The sequence below is a fragment of the Stenella coeruleoalba genome, assembly GCF_951394435.1.
Source record: "Stenella coeruleoalba genome assembly, chromosome: 17".
NCBI classification, from domain to species: Eukaryota; Metazoa; Chordata; class Mammalia; order Artiodactyla; family Delphinidae; genus Stenella; species Stenella coeruleoalba.
Genome location: NC_137163.1, coordinates 32,551,769 through 32,565,790, shown reverse-complemented (window position 1 = coordinate 32,565,790; position 14,022 = coordinate 32,551,769). Strand labels below are relative to the sequence as shown.

Here is a 14,022-nt window from a genome sequence, read left to right as displayed (position 1 = left end):
CACGTGGGCTTCAGTAGTTGCAGCACACATGCTCAGAGGTTGCGTCATGTGGGCCCTAGAATGCATGGGCTTCAGTAGTTGTGACGCACGGGCTCTGTGGTTGCGGCTCATGGGCTGTAGAGTGCAGGCTCAGTAGTTGTGGTGCACGGGCTTAGTTGCTCCACAGCATGTAGGATCTTCCTGGACCAGGGATTGAACCCGTGTCCCCTGCATTGGCAGGCAGATTCTTAACCACTGCGCCACCAGGGAAGTCCAGCATATAGTTTTATATGTTGGAGTAGACTAGATAACAGAGTCCAGTCAGGAGACAGAAACTACAATAGTAATTTGAACAGGGAAATTTTAATATAAAGGTTTGTTAACTTGTAGCAGAGAACAGCCACCTCCTTTAGGGCTGAGGCTGAGTACTCAAGGAAGGAACAAACTTGGAAGAGGTCCCTTCCCCCATAACTAAGGCTGAAATTCAGCCCTTTTTGGAGGTCGTGGCAGTGTCCCATTGCGCTGCCACCAGCTGAGGCAAGCAGGCAGGAAATCATCTGTGGGGATGTTGGCTGCTGAGAAGATGGCTGGAGTGCTCAGGAAAGTCCCTCACTGGGGAGGCACCCATGGGTGTCCATGAAACTTGTCGGGATACTGCCTGCTGGGATGCTGCTGAAATTTCTGGAACGATGCCTGTTGGGGTGCTGTTGAAAAGTGCTAGGAGAGTGAGTGCCACTGGGTATCCTGTAAGCTCCTGGCAGCCAAGCATCGCAGGAAACACTACAGAACTCCCAGAACCAAAAAGAAAAGCCCCTTCTTCCTTTTGCTCTGGCTCCCTCTACTGACAAAACTTAACATTGTGCCAAGTGGTAAAGGAGAAATGGTCATAGAGTCCAGATCCAGTATCACCAAGTGGGACAAAGAAGGATGGATTAGGAGCTGAGAGGCAATACATGTATAAATTTACGGTAGGCTATGCTATCCTCAAATATCAGTAGCTTAAAACAATATAGGCTTATTTCTTTTTCATGCTATATGGTTTTTCTGGCTCAATTGGGGTCTTCACTCTATTGTCAACCCTGAGAGCAGATGAAGAGAGAGACTGGTGAATTGCAAGTTGTCTCTTAAAGTTTCCTCTCAGAAATATGTATATAACTTCTGCTCACATTTCATTGGCCATACATAGCAAGTTACATGATCATGCCTAACTCAGTGTAGAAAAGTGTAATCCTACCATGGATAGAAGCAGAATCAGAAATATTTGTTGAAAAATATAACTACCACAGGATTGGTATTAGAAAGTTTGTCAATCCCTAGGATAATTATTTATAATTCTGCCTTTAAAAATTGTTTAATTTGCTTTGTAGTTTTTAGGAATTTTAGTGAAAAATAGTATCAACGTAAAAATTGATGGTGCTCTTAACTTCTGGGTCAATGACCTCAAATCTGACAGTGACCTAACTCATTTGTGTAAAATAGTGAGGGTGAAACATATTTAAGCAGCAGGAAATATATTTTTTGAAGGTTAAGTACAGACTTTAAAATTTTGCATTTAAAATTTTTATATTAACTTATGCTTACATGATATTACATGAAATATGAAATGTGTCTTTTTATGCAGAAAAAGGTTTTTTCATTTATGGTCAGTCTTGGATAAGGAATAAAAAACAAGATTTGGGTATCTGGATTAGAGTCCTGGCACCATCATTTACAAGCTATGTTATCTTGAAGAAGTCACTTCAACTCCCTAAGCTCTGTAAATGGAGATCGAAAACACAGGTCCAAAATTCCTTAACTGAAACTTGTTTTGCCAGCTGTGTTTTATAATGCAGCTATTTTGGATTTTAGAAATGTAAAGGTGCATATGCCACGGAAATGTGTAACTCTTAGCGGGTCAGGACAGCAGCCCCTAAGCGAACACATTTATATTTCTCCAGTGAAACATGAATATTTACAAGTAGGTTAAATAAAGACTATATAAAGCCTCATGCTAATTCATTCAGATCAAGAATTTTGGCACAGACTCACAAAAAAAGCTCTGTTTTCAGAGCTTTTGGATTTTGGAATCATGGGTAAGGAATTAGGGTCTGTAGTATCTTTCTCATAGGGTTAAGGTGACACTGTAAATGAAAGTGCCTGTGAGCTATAAATTGCTATAACATGTTAATTGTCATAATCACAGTGGCCATTGATGTTATAACTGTCACCAGCCATTTAAAATATTCCTATATTGCTAGGTGCCTGAAAGATGGGAGGAAGGGGTGGAGTGGTAGAAGCTAGTTGGCAGGGGTCAGTTGTACAGGACGTTGTATGAAGGACTGGTGTTCAACTGATGTGTACCAGTACAGAGATACTAGTTATTAAAATATTGAATCACTTTAACGCAGATTGGTAACTTTTATTGGAGAGTGTTACCTAATGATGTTGTCCAGTGCAATCTGTAGTGGTGAATGACATGTCCTCGTAACATTGCTGGTGTGGATTAATGTGGTCCTTGGAAGGCACATAGTGACTGGAGCTGGAGCTTTAGTGCCTGCCTAATACTTCAGCATTTCCTGTTGTTGGAGGTAATGGAACAGGCTGCAGTGCAGGTAGTTTCTGTGGCACCATTTTTTGGGGGAATGTCCTGAGGCACAGGGGTTTCGTGGGAAACACTAGCATCCATATGCTATGTGACAGTGACATGCAGGCAGCATGCCCAGTTGCCTTACAGCTGCAGCAAAGTGCTACTGGGTACCAGGGACTAATGACTGTCATTTTAATGAGAAAGATGTTGGGAAAAGCTTGGTATGGTTCTAAATATCAAATCACGGCCCCTTTAAAGAGATTAAATCAACACTTCTAAAACTTAACAAATGATTTGGAAATTATTTAAGTGACTATGTGTATAATTTATGGTACAACTCTTATTACAGTAGTCCCCCTTAATCAGCTGGGGATATGTTCCACAGCCCCCAGGGGATGCTTGAAACTGTGGATAGTACTGAACCCCATATGTGCTGTTTTTTCCTGTATGTAAGTACCTATGATAAAGTTTAATTTATAAATTAGGCACAGTAAGAGATTAACAATAACTAAAAATAACATAGAACAATTATAACAATATACTGTAATAAAGGTTATGTGAATGTGCTCTCTCAAAATATTGTACAAATTTAATGCTTTTTCCATCTTAACTTATCATTCAAATGGCCATAACTTTTGAAGTTTGAGGTGCAACAGCAAAATGAGTGCAAATTTCTTTTTCCTTCTTCACAATTTCACAGACAGAGAATTTGATCTTACAGTAAATCTTAGCAACCTCAGCATACAATTTTTTTCTTTCATTATTAAGTTGAGAACTTTCACCTTTTCACTTAAAGGAAACATATTATGGCTTCTCTTTGGCATTTACCAATTGCCAGCGTCGCTAGTCTTGTGCTCTGGGACCATTATTAAGTAAAATAAGGACTATTTGAACAGAAGCACTGTGATACTGTGAGAGTTGATCTGATAACCAAGAAGGCTACTAGGTGACAAATAGGCAGGATGAGCTGGGAAAGGGATGATTCACATCCTGGGTGGGACAGAGCGGGACAGCTTAAGATTTCATCACACAGTTCAGAATGATGTGCAATTTAAAACTTATGAATTGTTTATTTCTGAAATAAACATTTTCCATTTAATATTTTTTGACTGCTGTTGACTGCGGATCACTGAAGCTGCAGTAAGCAAAACCGCAGATAAGGAGGGACTACTGTACACAGTAAACATCTATAGCTTATTTGGAAAAAAGAAATTTATTTATTTATTTTAAAATTTATTTATAATTTTTAAAAAACTTTATACAATTTTTAAAAGTTAATTTCCATTTATAGTCATTTCAAAATATTGACTGTATTCCCCATGTTGTACAACACATCCTTGATCCTATCTTACACCCAATAGAAATTTACTTTAAATGTTAATTTATATATTTATTTGTATATTAATTTTATATGGTTGTATCAGTTGTTAAATATTTAGAACCATCTATGCTTGTATGCCATGTTAAGAAATTTGAATTTATATCACTGGCATGTTTGATTGCCATGAAAGATTTTGAAATAAGAGCATGTTAGGGCCTGTATATTCATAAATTCCATTGATTTAGTGTCAGAAAATCTAGCTAGTGTGAGAATTCTCACCAGTGTGTTTCCACCAGTATTGCCACTGTCTCGTATTCTGAGATCTTGTGTTTCTATCCTGGATTTGTCCTCTGTATAGTTTCAAAGTACTGTCTTAAAAACCAAATTTAAATCATTCATTCCCTAGCTTAAAGACCTCTTTAGCCTTCCTCTTGCTTTGGATAAAATTCAGACTCCTTACTTTTGTACACAAGTTCCTTCACAGTCTCTCCCCAAACTATCTTTCCAGCTCATCATCCACCTTTCCCTTTCATAGATCTTTTCTTTTAGGCATAAGATTTTCACTGTTCCTGGAGCACTGAAGTAGGGACCCTCTTATAAGGGGAGCATATATGGAATATATGATTTAGTGAATTAATATATCATATATACTATGTATCTTAAATATTTGAGATTGGGAACAAATCAGTGGTGCTTTCATTTAAAAAGTTATGCTAAAACTATCTTTTTTCTTTTTTTAATTAATTATTTGGCTGCGCTGGGCCTTAGTTGCGGCACGTGGTATCTTTGTTGCTGTGTGCGGGATCTTCACTTGCGGAGTGTGGGATTTTTAGTTGAGGGAAAAAGATGTGAGATCTTTAGTTGCGACACGCGGGATGTTTAGTTGCAGCGTGCGTGATCTTTAGTTGTGGCATGCGGGATCTAGTTCCCTGACCGGGGATTGAACCCAGGTCCCCTGCACTGGGAGCGCAGAGTCTTAGCCGCTGGACCACCAGGGAAGCCCCTAAAACCATCTTTTGAAGAGACTCACATACCACTAAGGACATAAAACTCTCATTACTCATTTTCTTCAACTTCAATAGGAAATCTTATGGAATTGTTTTGGAACACATGCTTCCAATCTGCCACCAGATTTTGCAGCAGGAATTTATATAACCATGCCATAGCTCAAACTGTCGTGAGACAGTTTACCATATGTTTCAATATTTCCAATGTTTTCAAACACTCTCCTCTTTCCCACCCTTTCCAGTTCACATTTCTCAGCTCTGTCCCGGCTTTTACCCTATAGTTCTCATTCATTTCTGTGATTCATGAATAATCTCTGTTATAGCCTTCCAGTTGAGAGTCAGTTCTCTACTGTTTCTCTTTTCCTGGACCCTTTTCTAGGCTATTAACATAAGCAATGCTTTATCCTAAGCTAGCACTCTTGATTCCTGCTCTAGGTTCAGCAGTCTAATCTCAGTCCTTTATGGCTTTGCTACTTGTCTTTTACCTCTGTTTAAAGTAATTAGAGTCAGAAACATTATAATTTAGAGCTGGCTGGTTCCTTTAACAATATAAGATGGAGTTCTAGTAAAAATTTCCCTCTTATGGATCCTGTTTTTGTCTGGTTAGAATTTAGGGGAATTTATATAGTCTAAGTCAATTCAGATAGCTTATATAAGTAGCCGGATTTTTATGATTGCAAATATTGATTTTTATTCTTATTTTCCTCCTTATTCTATATTTCCTTAGCTGGTTTCAAGGAGTTAAAGCAGTGCAGTGTGTAAGCAGCATAACGGGAAGGCTTTGGCATTAGTCAACTCTGGGTCATATCCTAGTTTGCCAGTTACTAGTTGTGTGACCTTGGGCAAGTCACTTAATCTTTTGGATTCTCTGTTCCTTTAACTATAAATTGAGGACAATAACACCTGTTTCATAGGGTTGTGGTGAGATGCAAGTACCTGTGTACCAGGTACACAGAAGGTTTATGATAAACATTAATAGGAAAAAATAAGTGCTATGCATTTTAGGTTACTTTTTCTGCTACCAATCTTGTGCTTGCCATCCCTATATGAAGTTAGATTCATTCGTTTATATGAAGGTCAATCTTGAGATTAGAAGATGAGACTAGAGTGAGAGGAAGTGAGAAGAACCTCGGTGAAATTCATCTGGGTATTTGTCCTTGAACATTTTCTTCACTAAAAGATCCTTTAGATTGAGTGTAGCAGATGGCCCTCTTGAGTCTGAAAGGTGGTTTTTTAAAATTTTTTAAATAGACAACATGCTGAAAATAGTTAATCAGAATCTCAGCTTTGCTCTATTCTTGTCATTAGTAACCTGACAATTGTATCTTAAAGTTTTTTTGTAACTAATTAAAAAGTAAGGGCTTACCTGGTGGTGCAGTGGTTGAGAGTCCACCTGCCGATGCAGGGGACACGGATTTGTGCCCCGGTCCGGGAAGATCCCACATGCCGTGGAGCGGCTGGGCCCGTGAGCCATGGCCGCTGAGCCTGCACGTCCGCAACTGGAGAGGCCACAACAGTGAGAGGCCCGCGTACCGCAAACAAAACAAAACAAACAAACAAAAGTATTAGTATTAAAACAGTTGTTTTTTAAAATTCTGCAAATAGCTCATCCAAATGTAAGCCCTGCTATGGACTTAATACGTAGTTTGACAAGTGTGTATTTCAAAGATGTTCATAACTTTTTCAAATTGACCAGATAGTGTACTTCTAAATTTATATTAATTCTTTTTGGGAGAATGGATTCTCCTCCATTCTTGTTTTTAATACCTGCAGAACATTTAATTGCAATTACAGCAAAAAAAGTTCAGCATTCCAGTATTCATTTTTGCTGTATGTTTTGCCTTTTTCTCTGCCCTGGAGTCAAGCCAAATGTGGAACACAGCTTTATTTCCTGGATTTTAAAATTTTACTCATATCAGACAGCCGTGTTCATAGAATTTCTCTGGAGATTTAGGGATAATGATGATAGGGTTTCCACATAGTGGATAATTCAAAGTTGAATTAGACTCTCCCATTCTTAAAATGTCTCGGAGCCTTTTTCTGCCTATTTGGGTTCCAGTTTATGGCATATTGTTAGCCCTTCCTTCTTTTTGCTTTCCCTTTCTTTTCTCCTCCATTTGCTGCCCACTCACCTCCTCCCCACTCTCCAATTTCTATTACTGATAATTTATATATATATCAGGTTAGCTATGTTTTTGGTCATGCCACGTTGTTTGTGGGATCTTATTTCCCCACCAGGGATTTAACCTGGGCCCTGGGCCGTGAAAGCACCGAGTCTTAACCACTGGACTGACATGGAATTCCCAGGTTAGCCATGTTTTTTTCTTTCAGTCTATTCCCTTGAAGTTCCCCTTCCACTGTGAAGTAGCTTATCCAGATATTTTCCTATTTTTTCTCTATTCTGTTGCAAACATTTTTCTGTAAATTGCTGTTTAGTTGCTCTTGGTTGTTTTTTTTTTTTGCGGTACGGGGGCCTCTCACTGTTGTGGTCTCTCCCGTTGCGGAGCACAGGCTCTGTGCCCATGGCTCACGGGCCCAGCCGCTCCATGGCATGTGGGATCTTCCCGGACCGGGGCACAAACCCGTGTCCCCTGCATCGGCAGGCAGACTCTCAACCACTGCGCCACCAGGGAAGCCCATCTTGGTTGGTTTTTAGGGGATTCCTTCAGACTACATGTTCACTTGGACCTGAATAATACTAAAATGTGGGTAAGAGTTTTACAGCATCTACTTAAGAGAAAGGTTAAGGAACACTAGATGAATTATAATTAAATTTCACCAATATTTTCCTTAGGTTTATATGGAGTGGAGTGATAACCTTGATTAATAAATCCTCTGAGGACATAGCTCTTAGTAAAATAGAAAAAAAATCATTAGTCTTGTGAAACAGGATTGTTGTGATTCTTGTGACCCAAAGACCATGTTTCTAATGACAATGCAGTTTCTATTTATCTGCCCAAGTTTGATGATAAAGAGGACTGGGCCACGGTACGTTAGAGAACTTGTTGGAACCTGATCTCGGGTGGCCTTGGCCTGCAGCGGCTTGAAGCAGGATTTCAGTTCCTGGCCAGCGATTGAAGTCAGGCTGAGGCAGTGAGAGAACTGAATCCTACCATTAGACCCCCAGGGGCCAGTGGCCAGTGACAAGGCCCTGGCCCATCAGCTTTGTAGAAATAAATTTCCACAAAGAGATGGAGAGCAGTGAAACAACTAAGGTGTTTATTAGGAGGAAAAAGAATACGTGTGAATAGGCACACTTGGGCGGGCTCAGAGAGAGAGCCGTGCCTTTGTGGTAGTTTGAATCACTTATATGGGGCATTTCTTCCAGGTTTCCTTTGGCCAATCATCTTGCTTTGCCTGGTTCTGAGTCTGTATTTGGTTTATCTCAGGGCCCTCCCATGTGTGTGCGCATCTCGTAGCTAAGATGGATTCCAGCGAAGAGGCCTATGGGTAGGTTGACATCACTCCGTTTTTGACCTCCAAAGAGCCTCTCTGCGCTTGTATAGTCGGGAAGGTCTCCTTGACCTTGAGAATGAGAAATATGTGGTCTCTGTCTGTTATCTGGGCAGGGCTCAGCTTGTCTCTTGCTCCTGCTATTTTGGAGAATCTGTCCACAGGGACAAACTCCACATGCTCAGCCTGGGGCCCATCTATCTCCTGCCTCAGAACCTATCTTGCATTCTTCCTAGTTTTCCCATTTGATACATTTTCCCTATTTGCAAATGACTTCTTTGGGCATTTACTGCCATCCTATTCTTTAATCTTCTCAATCTCTACCACTTAGAAAAAGAGTGATCAATCATTTATATTTTCTCAAATGGAAAATAATAAAAAAAGTAAAATTTCCAAGTGGCTAATAATAAAGTTATAACCTTAAGCAGATATGTATTTATAGGTTCAGCCAGTTATTAGTAAGTTATATGTATGAGAAGACAGGGCAAGAATTGTGTATGATGTATCACTGTATTCCTTTTTGAGGTTAGTTAGCATAATGCCTGACACATAGTAGGTGTTCAGTAATAAGTTAATGAAGGAATTAAAGACACCTTGTTTAAAGAGTTTCACGGTACTGATAGAAGATATGAAGGGGTATGGTGACAGGGAACTTTAGAGTAGCATTAGAAATACTCTAAAAGCTGACCCTGAAGGTAAACCTGAATTAATCATTTTGGTATAGCCATTAATGAGGATGTAGGGTGTGTGTGTGTGTGTGTGTGTGTGTGTGTGTGTGTGTGTGTGTATGTGCGTGTGTGTGTGTGTGTGTGAGAGAGAGAGAGAGAGAGAGAGAGAGAGAGAGAGAGACAAATGCAGAGACATACACACATGCATAGATACATATGGGGGAAGCACATGAGAAATGGTTTACTCTTCACCATAGAGGAGTAAGTGTGAAGGTCTTGAATCTTCAGTATCCATTCTGTGTTAATGGATTTCCTGCCAAACTGTACAGAGTATTTCTAATACTATAAAATTCCCTGTCACTGTACCCCTTCATTTCCTGCCAAACTGCCACCTTCAATTTTGGATTGAGCATCAACTTACTTGCCATCTATTATTTGCCTAAAAAAGATATGATTGACTTTGATTCTATCTGCTTTTCTGGATGCCTTAGGAGTAAAGGTGAATTAGAAGTAGAATGATCTACTTATAAAATAAAACCCAGTTTAGAATCATCCATATCATTGATTAGATTAATGATTTTCCAGGATTGTAAGTGACTCTAACCAATTGTTAAAACAAATATAAATCCTCTCTGGAGGAAGATAACATCATCCTAGGCCTCAGATAATTTCTATAGTTTTTACATAAAGTGTTTTGCATGCACACCAAAAATAACCAGTCATACAGGAGACAAGATCATATGACTGCAACTAAGAGAAACAAAGACCATAGCAACGGGCTCACAAGGGATTCAAATAATGGAGTTCTCAAGATAGTCAATAGATCAAGTAGACAAAAGATTAATAGTAACATAGAATATGTGAACAAAATGATTAATGTGCTGTACCTTATGACATATTAGAGCACTGCACCCAACAACTGCAGAATACATACTCTTTTCAAATGCACATGGAATACCAAAATTGACTATATGCTGAATCATAAAGCAATTCCCAACAAAAATCAGACAATTGAAATATACAGAGTATGTTCTCTGACCACAGTGCTGGAAATCAATAAAAAATTGATAATTAGAAAATTCGCATGTATTTAGAAATCAAGAAATCCACTTCCAAAAAATCCAAGGATTAAAGAAGAAAGCAAAAGAAACATTTAAAGATATTTTTACATGAATGATATTGAAACCACAACTTGTCAAAATTTGTATGATGCAGTGAGGGTCCTTTGAAGGTAATTAATAGCTTTAAGGGCATATATCATGAAATAAGAATGGGCGAATATTTATGATCTAAGCATTTATCTCAAGAGATTAAGAACAGAATCTCCAGCAAATTAAACCCAAAGAAAGCAGAATGAAGTAGATAATAAAGACAAGAGAGAAATTATTGAAAGGAAAAGCAAACCTAAAAGAGAGAATATCAACAAAGAAAAGGTTAATAAAAGTTAAAAAAAAGTATTACTGATAACACTGTTAAAAAAAAGTAAAGAGAGAAAATATGGAACTAACTAATACCAGGAATGAAAAAGAGTACATCACTGTAGACCCTATAGACATTAAGAAAAGTAATTAAAGGCTATTATGATCTATCTTATGATGATACAGTTAAAATTCATCGATATGGACAAATTCCTAGAAAAAGCAACTTACTAAAAGCTTACTAAAATTACTACAAGAAGAAACAGAAAACTTGAACTATCCTATAACTCTTAATGAAATTGAATCTGTAATTTAGGGACTTTCTCACAAGGAAAACTTTAAGACCAGATGGCTTACTAGACATATAAGAAGGAAATAATACTTATCTTAAACTCAGACAATAGGAAAAATGAGAATAATTAAAAATTCATTTTATGAGGTCAGCAAAACTTTGATACCCAAACCTGACATTACTATAAAGGAATAGTACAGGTCAAATTTTTCTCAGGAATGTAGATGTAAAAAGCATAAAAAAATATAAATCTATCAGGAAATAAAAAAGATAATAGAACATGATTAAATTGTGTATATTCTGGGAATGTAAGGTTGAAAATCAATGTGATTCACAACATTAGCAGAATAAAGGAGAAAAAAACTGTGATAATGTCATTAGATGTAGAAGATGTATTTGATAAGATACATTATCCTTTTTTTTTTTTTTTCGGTATGCAGGCCTCTCACTGTTGTGGCCTCTCCCTTTGCGGAGCACAGGCTCCGGACGCACAGGCTCAGCAGCCATGGCTTACGGGCCTAGCCGCTCCATGGCATGTGGGATCTTCCCGGACCGGGGCACAAACCCGTGTCCCCTGCATCGGCAGGCGGACTCTCAACCACTGCACCACCAGGGAAGCCCCACATTATCCATTTTTGATAAAAAGTCAGCAAATTAGGAATTGTTAGGAATATTATTAATCTGATAAAAATATTACAAGACTCTGTAGCAGATACCCTACTTATGTTAATATGTTGGAACATTCTCTTTGAGATAGGCAATGAGAAAAGGATGCCCACTCTGACCATTTCTGTTGAGTCCTAATGAGTACAATAAGGTAAGAAAAAGAAATACATTGTATAGGGATTGGGAAGAAAAAAAAAGCCTTTATTACTTGTAGTTGTTGGTATGGAGAGAATTTTAAAAAAAACAACTAAAAATATACTTTTAGAATTAATAAGGATTTTAGTAAGATTTCTGTATACAAAGTTCATATACAGGAATCAAGTGTATTTCTGTATAAACACAGCACCAGAAAATAAATCTAAAATATAATGATTTACATCAAATAACTAGAAATAAATCCAAGAAAAGATAATGCAAGGCCCTCATGCTGAAAACTATGAAACATTCTTTAGATAAATTCAATAGGATTAAATAATGTTGATTAAGTTGGAAAGCTCAATGTTCTTAAAATGTTAATTCTCCCCCAATTGATCTCAGTGTAATCCCAATGAAAATTACAGCAGTTTATTTTTTAAGTAAACTGATAGGCTAATTCTAAAATTTATGTGGAAATGCAAAGAACCAAGAACAGTCAAAGACACTCTTTTAGAAGAATAAAGTGAAAGCAGTTGCTATACTAGATATTAAGAATGCTTATGCTACCATAATTAAGATTTTGAGTTAATGGTGCAAAGGTTGACAAATACATCAATGTAACAGAATAGAGAATCCAGAAACAAAACCATAGATGTGTGGACACTTGGATTTAGAAAGGCACAGCAAAGCAGTGGGGAGAGACTGTCTTTTCAATGAATGGTACAAGGTCAATTGTGATATGCTGGTGGAAAAAATATTTATATTTTCCTCATACCTTACACTATTCCCAGATATCAATACCAGATCTAAAGGTGAAAGCATAAAAATAAAGTTTCTAAAAGATAATTTGGGAAAATAATCTTCATGACTTGGAATGTGAAAAGAATTCTTAATAGGAGAAAACAGTAACAATATAGCAAATGATCAGTAAATTGTATTATATTGATAAGAACTTGTGTTCATCAGAAAATACCTCCTAAAGAGTACAAAGCAAGTCAGAGAGTAAAAGGTATTTGAAAATTTGGGTGAAAATCATAACATGACTGGAAATACAGTCATAGTATCTCTTAAATATAGATATAGTACACATTATGTCAGATATTTTGTCTACTGACCTATTTCTTATATTCATTAGTACAGTTGCTCAGATGTGATCTTATGAAGTTCTTTTTTGCTGGTAAAGGACCTACTTTATTTAAGCATTATACTAAATAACAATATATTTAGTTCAAGAGGACTGTGCCTTTTTCTATTTTCTACTTAGGACACTATAATAAAATGATCTGTATGTGTCTATCTCTTCACTAGATCCTGAGCTACTAAAGATATTTGCTCTGTTTTATTTATTACTTAGCTTGAACTCATTATTGTTTGATACATAAATGAATAATACTGATTTAGGTTGGCAATGATAACCACTAGTGGCAAACTATAAACATGATTATTTTAAAGTCACAACTCAGGGCCATTTCTGGTTAGCCAAACTCAATTTACTCACATACTGGAAAGTCAGTTTTTATACCTTTATGTAGAAAATAGTGAAGCGTTCACACAGTCTCCTCTGAGAATTATGATTGTAAATAAAGAATAGAAGTAAGCATTGTGCTAGGAATCAGGTCATCTGGGCTCTAGTCCTACCTCTTCCATCCATTAGTTCTGTGGCCTTTCATACTTTCATTTGTAAATTTAAGAGGCTGGGTTAGATTATCTCTATGATGTTTTCCCCACTTTTAATGTGCTATAATTCTATCAATAGAAAAATATTTAATTTTTTACCCACTTATTGTATTATGAAGCTAATGAATTTTACTTTAGGTTTTTTATGATTATTGAAATATAGAACTTTTAAGAGTTTGAACAGTACATATCCAATTTCTGTTAATTCTTGTAACATTCACTGTTCTATGGTTATGACTTTAAAATTGTATCTGATACAGAAGATACATTTAGTATCAATACTTAATGTTATTTAAAATTATTTAAAAACTCTAAGAAATAAATTGGTCACGCTTTGAACAACAGAACGTTTACTATAATGTTGATTGGCTTTATTGGATTCAGGAAACAGCATAGGTTTTGGAAGCAGACAAAGCTGGTATGGAATATTTCTTCTGCCATCTATCAGTTTGGCCTATAATAAGTTATTTACCCGGAGGGACTGTAATTTAAGGTAATAGTATCTACCCAGGGCTGGGAGAAGTGATGAAACATACGAAGTACCAAATACAGTGGGTAGCCATAGTATTTACAGTTAATGATTATTTATTTTCTCTTCTGTTCTAGTCTCAATGCCCCAGGGGCTCGCTACCTGAGGCTACATAAAGACCAGAGAAATATTTAGAAATGACACACTATGCAATGTTCAATAATTAACTAAGGTTAATTTAGGTATAAATATGTACAGTAAAGTACAATAATATGCAGATATAACTATTGTGTGCTTCTAGTGTTAATTTCCGATTATTCCCCATTAAGTTACGGAGAAATGCTCAGCCAGGTGAGGCTGAAGGAAATTGC

At 37.1% G+C, this 14,022-nt stretch overlaps 1 protein-coding gene across 34 annotated transcripts in view; it reads left to right on the top strand.

Moving 5' to 3' along the window:
* RIMS2 (regulating synaptic membrane exocytosis 2) overlaps nt 1-14,022 on the top strand; it is a gene marked incomplete at its 5' end in the record, with an annotated part of 603,587 nt that overhangs the window by 69,425 nt on the left and 520,140 nt on the right. The window lies entirely within an intron of this gene.